General features: G+C 53.6%; 1 pseudogene; it reads left to right on the forward strand.

The window, feature by feature from the left end:
• Nucleotides 1-704: 704 nt before the first annotated feature.
• On the forward strand, nucleotides 705-2,153 carry LOC103072125 (ADP/ATP translocase 3 pseudogene; annotated as a pseudogene).
• The last annotated feature ends 3,840 nt before the right edge of the window (nucleotides 2,154-5,993 follow it).

The raw sequence follows: 5,993 nt of genomic DNA on the forward strand, positions 1-5,993 counted from the left end.
GTGCAGCTTTGAGAAAGTCTTGGCCAGCCCACTGGGAGCTCTGGTGCAAAGACGGCCCATTGAGGAGTCCCACACTGAGCGGAAATAATTCTAGTAGCCCTGCTGTGCTGAGTCGTAGACTGGGTGCTGCCTGGGAATAGCATGACCTCTGTGCAAATGCTGCAGTGGATCCTGAAAGCATTGCATCTGGATGCTGTCAGCTGACTGCACTCCTGTCTTAAAGTGACATCTAAGTGGTGAACTTCCATAGCTGCCCTGGTCCACCCCTTGTGCCACACAGATCCACTATTCCATATACATATGTTCAGGGAGCAGTTTCTCTGTGGTTCCCATGCGCCTGTCTTCTTGAGTGTCCACTCAGAATTCTGAGAGAAATTGGTGGGCAAAGTACAACGCCATTGATGCAGTTGGTCTTGCAGCTGCGACAGCTACTCATTACCTCCCTCCTGCACTGCCCATTCTAGGTCTCCCTCACCCTCTGCTATCACCTCCGCAGTCTTGGTCACTTTCCTTCATCCCTGAGGTCTGAGTCCCTGGTATCCATGCCCTTCTCAGGGCAGAATTGCTGCACTTGGCCATTCACAGGCACAACTGGGCAAATGAGTACCAAGAGTCGCCTAAGCACATCATCTGTGTTCCGCACATATTCCAGCTGTAAGAGCAGAGTTCTCCCTCTTCCTTGATAAGTGTTGGTTACTGCTGAAATGGCGACTCTTCCTGCCTGCTGGTCTCTGGACACAGGGAACAAAAAAATGCCGGGCAGCAGCCATATCTATAAGCACCACAGGACTCTGGCTGTGTCTCCTGGTGAGAGTGCACTGTCTTTAGGGACCAGAATATCCTGTCCTGCAAAGTCCAGAGCTAAGGAGATGTGACACACAATGTCCACCTGAGTAGGTCACTAGGGAAGATGGAAAGTGGGGCCACTCTGGCTTCCACCCCTTGGATCCCAGTCCCACGTATTCTTCCTACTGGGGACACAGTGCCACATGGAGGTCTCAGATACAGTGCATTCTGGAGGATGGCACCCCACCACTGCAGAGGATCGCCTCTGAGCCTGTGCCTCAGCTGTACCTTCAGCAGCTTCTGGGTGATGCAATGTGTGAGACCAGAGGGTCCCACGCTCATGCGCCCAGTCAGACACATCCTTCAGTCTGAAGTATATCCCCTGACAGTATACCATCTTGTATGGGATGCCAGGCCTGCGTTTTCAGTCCCAGCGGCAACAGGGCTGACCAGCAGCGCCCACCCTCCAGCTCTCTGTGCCTCCACTCTGTCCTCCACTCACTGAGCTGCCCGTTCTGCCACCACAACGAAACAGGCCCTCTCCTTTGCCAAGGACTTCCTGGCCAGAGGCATTGCCGTCACCATCTCCAAGATGGCTGTGGCCCCGATGGAGTGGGTAAAACTGCTGTGCAGGTGCAATACAGCAGCAGGCAGATCACAGCCGACAAGCAGTACGAGGGCATCGAGGACTGCATCGTGCGCGTCCGCAAGGAGCAGGGTGTGCTGTCCTTCTGGACGGACAGCCTGGGTCACCCACTACTGCCACCTCAAGTCCTCAACTCCGCCTTCAAGGAGAAGCACAGGCAGATCTTCCGGGGGGCCTCGGACAAGCACGCGCAGCTCTGGAAGCATCTTGCTGGCAATCTGGCCTCTGGTGGGGTGGCCAGAGCCACCTCCCTCTTGCTTCGTCTACCCCCTGGATTTCACCAGAACCCACCTGGCGGCTGACTTCGGGAAATCTGACATCGAGTTCAAAGGATTAGGAGACTGGTGAAGACCACCAGGTCTGATGGCATCCGGGGTCTATGCCAGGGCTTCAGCATCTCCGTGCAGAGCATCGTCATCTACCAGGCCACCTACTTCGGCATGTACGACAGCGCCAAAGTCATGCTCCTTGACTCCAAGAACATGACAGCGGTGGCCAGCATGGTCTCCTACCCCTTCAACACCAAGTGGCGGCGGATGATGATGCAGTCAGGCCACAAAGGAGCCAACATCATGTACAGGGGGACCCTTAACTGCTAGTAGAAGATCTTCAAAGATGAAAGGGGCAAAGCCTTTTTCAAGGGCGCCTGTCCAACGTCCTCTGCCTCATGGCTGGTGCCTTCATGCTGGTCCTGTACGACGACCTCAAGGAGGTCATCTAGGCCCCACCCTGCTGGACACACAGTCCCAAGAGAACCACATAGAATACTTAACTTTTATGGACCATTGACCTTCGAGAAATTTCACCATGTTTGTGGAGAGCTGGAGGTGGCTCTGGCAAAAGGCTCATTGTGATCACGACCATTGGCACCCTGTGTCCATGTATTGATTAGGGAGGGAGTGGAATCGTGATGTCTTCATGGGTCCACAGGTGAGGCAGCTCCTACCAGACCTAGACTTCAGGTGGTCATAGGACCAACTTCTATTTAAGTATTTATTTTAAAAAATCATGTCTCCCATTTGTACTTAAGCATTATTATCTTTGGCACAGCCAAATATTTGCAGTTATGTTCAATGTTGGGCATTCTGCTGCAAAACAATAAAACCAGGACACAGACAAAAGAAAAACAAAAAAACACCCCTTGTACCTCCACCCTAACCCATTTAGGGGTTTAGATCTTCCCTCTCCCTTTTCTTTCAGGGACATCCCTAGGTGTGGCTGGAATGTAATTGCCATCCATTTTCAACTTGTACCCAAAGACCAACCAAATCCATCCAAAAGCCAAGCTTAGACCTTTTCCTCCTCCTTCATCTGGCTGTATGGGATCATGTGGCCATAGTGTGAGCTGAGGGAGGAGCTCTGGTATGACTGTGATGTGTAACATGAGGGCCTGTGCTGCTGCTCACAAACCTTACTCACACCTCTGTCCCTGCCCAGCCTGCATTCCAGATGCACCACTGCCATCCTACAGTGAGTTGCCATCTGATTCTGACTTGGCAGGACCCAGCTCATGAGGAGAAGTTCCAGACACAGAGTCAGTTGGTGTCCCATAGTCAAGCATCTGTCTCTGCCAGGGCCCAGAAACACACCAGAGGCTATTTCTAGAAAGACATAGAATCTCTGATGCTGATGGCATGACCCTCCTCCAGAACCCCAGGGGACTGAGTGGCAATTCTCTTACAGGGACTGGCCTTGAACTTGACACTGCATCCTTGCCCATTACTGATACCTCTGACACCATGGGGTCTGTCATATAAGATGGTCCACACGGCTACTTGCACCACAGCCCGGACCTGCTGCAGGTTCCTCTCCCGCACCCCACCTCTGATGCAGGCGCCTCTCCTGCACCCCAACTCTGCTGAAGCTTCCTCTCCTGCACCCCAGCTCTGCTGCAGGTTTGTCTCTTGTACCCCAGCTCTCAGCCTTCTGTGTCACCTGATGTATGGACCGCAGCAGTAATCCTGGGGCCTACCAGGTGTGCTACTTTCTTCTTTGTGCTGGAGGATTCAAGACGCAATGATTTGTCTTGTACTTTGGAGGGGGCATCCTGGCATGCCTCTGATTACTGGACTCCTAAAAACTTCACTGAAATGTCAGGTCCCTGAATCTTCATAGGGTTTATCTCCCATGCTCTTGAGAGGCCATGTGTCTTAGAGAGCCCTCTTACTCTTCCTGTCCAATCAGTATGATGGTGTCAGTGTAACTGACCTGACTGACGTTCTATGGGCTGTCTAGATGATCCACATCTCTTTGTACTATGTTATAAGAGAGTACAGATATGACATAGGGCAGGAGAGTTAACATGGTAGTGGACCAAGTTGTAAATAAAGATGTCCACATAATTGTGAACTGCTGCTTATCCTCTTTCTTTGATTGGTTGGAATAGAAAGGAATGCACTCATCAAATCAATGGCCACGTAACATGGACCTAAGGCCTTATTCATCTGCTTGAGCGATTATACCACGTCCAGCACACAGCATCCACAACTGGAATTAATAGTTGGTGAAGCCTGGGGTATACATTCACTCTATGGAATTCATCCAATTCCTGCAGTGAACAGACTGGCAAAGTAAATGGAGATACGATGGGGACCCACCAACCCTACATCTTTCAGAGCGGCTCTAATCTCTGCCATGCCTCCTGTGATATTGTCTGTAATTGACTCTCTTGGTTGTGTGTGTGGGGTGGGGGGGCATTTCCATAGACTTGCACATAATTTCCACCAACGTAACCTGAGAGACAGACAGACCCCCACCCAAAATTTGCTTTGGACGTGGAGACCAATGACACCACACACACACACACACACACACACACACACCAAGAAGTCAAGAAATGGTTCATTACTTACAGAACCAAGGGTTCTCAAGAGAGCAGGGCAAGCCTCTCAACCAGTTGTAAAGTGACTTGTGAGAGCAAAGGATAGAGAGTGGTCTGGGATTCTACCATGTGAGGGGGCGGGGCCGAGGTGAGAGTTCTCACATGTGGTCAGGGGCATACATGGTTCTAATCTCCCTCTGGTGCCAAAGGAAGGAGCACCCAGGCTTTCTTACCAGCTTGCCCAGATATCGGGCACAAGGGGAAGACTGAGGGCTAAAAGGAAAGGCCAGATTCTACCGAGAATAAGGGATGGGGGCGGTACTCTTCCCTGAACTGCTGGTGCTATGGGAAATGGGGGCTCTTAGGACTTGAAATATAAACCTCAAAATTACCTGTGCTGTGCCTGGCCTTAATTCAGGGAGAGGTTTTTCTAGAAAGAATAAAAATCAAATAAGGCTGAAAGGCAGAACCTGACTGTAGAAAGGGAGACAACGAGGGCCACAATCATGTCACCCAGAGTGTAAGAGTTGAGTTTTAGTTAAATGACACAGAGGGTCTGTCTGGCATGAATAGTAATGCTAGATGTCTACATAGAATAGAGGTGTTGGCGCACCATCATTAGCATCTGGGAGGCAGGAGGTTAGATGACAAATAGGACAGGTTAAGAGGCACCCCTCCCTCACGTTTGGACAGACTGCCAGAGCTATCAGTACGGGTCCACCAGGCTCACCAAGGCCTTAGGGTTAATAACTACCCACGAAATGGGAGCAATACATATGATGAAAGAAGCACAGGTCCGAGACTTAAGAAGCCTAGCTCTGCAAATCGGTAATCTGGACAATCCCTCTCAGTCCTCTCCTACTCACTTTCGACCACAGAACAAGGAGAGGCTCCATGAACTCTGAGCTAGGAAAAGGCTCCACTGCTCTGCAGGAGGTCCCTGCCCAGCCCATTCCCCTCCTTCCCCCACCTCTTAGGAACAAGCCCCTTCCCCACGGAGCCCCAGCGCCCAGAGCAGGCATCTCCGCCCGAGGTCCCTCGTGGTTGGAGGGTCGAGCCGCCCTCCCCGCGTGTCCACAGCTCCCGGCCCCGACCAGCTCTGAAGGCCAGCGCCCAGAGCCCACCGACACCAGGGAACCCCGCCAAACAGCCCCTTTGGCTCCTTGGGGGCACGAAGCTCCCTTCCTCTCTCCCGCCTCCGCCGGCACTGCGGCGAGTGTGCACACGTGGTCGGGGGGGGGCGCTGCTTCAGTCGCCAAGGCCGGCGAGACCACCCACGTCCTCCAGGCCAACGGGGGAAGGGCAGCAGGAGGCCAGGGTGCCCGAGATGGGCGGCCCGGCCCAACTGTGATCCTCGCGCGCCATCTAGCGGCAGGCGCGGGCACGACAGCGGGAGAAGCGACGCCGAGGCCTCTCGCGCCCCCGGTAGCCATTTCGCTGTGTGGACGGTCCTGTTTCCCAACAGGCACCGGACACAAGCTCGGGGCTGCAGGAAATGGCGGTGCGCGCAGGCGCACACTCGCTGAACGCAAACGCGCACCCTCCCGAGGCACGCACGCGCAGGACCACAGGGCACGGTCTCAGGGTCAGGGAGGCTTCTCCCGGATCACTAGGGCCCCCAACCCTGGCCGATACCCTCAGGTGGCACCGAGGGCCCCGGGGGTCCAGAACCAGCCTCTGGGCAGGAAGGGGTCATCCCCGGGCCCCATCTACAGCCTCCCACTCACAGGACCGCCCTCC

This window comes from Lipotes vexillifer, unplaced genomic scaffold, assembly GCF_000442215.2.
Source record: "Lipotes vexillifer unplaced genomic scaffold, Lipotes_vexillifer_v1.1 scaffold899, whole genome shotgun sequence".
Lineage (NCBI taxonomy): Eukaryota > Metazoa > Chordata > Mammalia > Artiodactyla > Lipotidae > Lipotes > Lipotes vexillifer.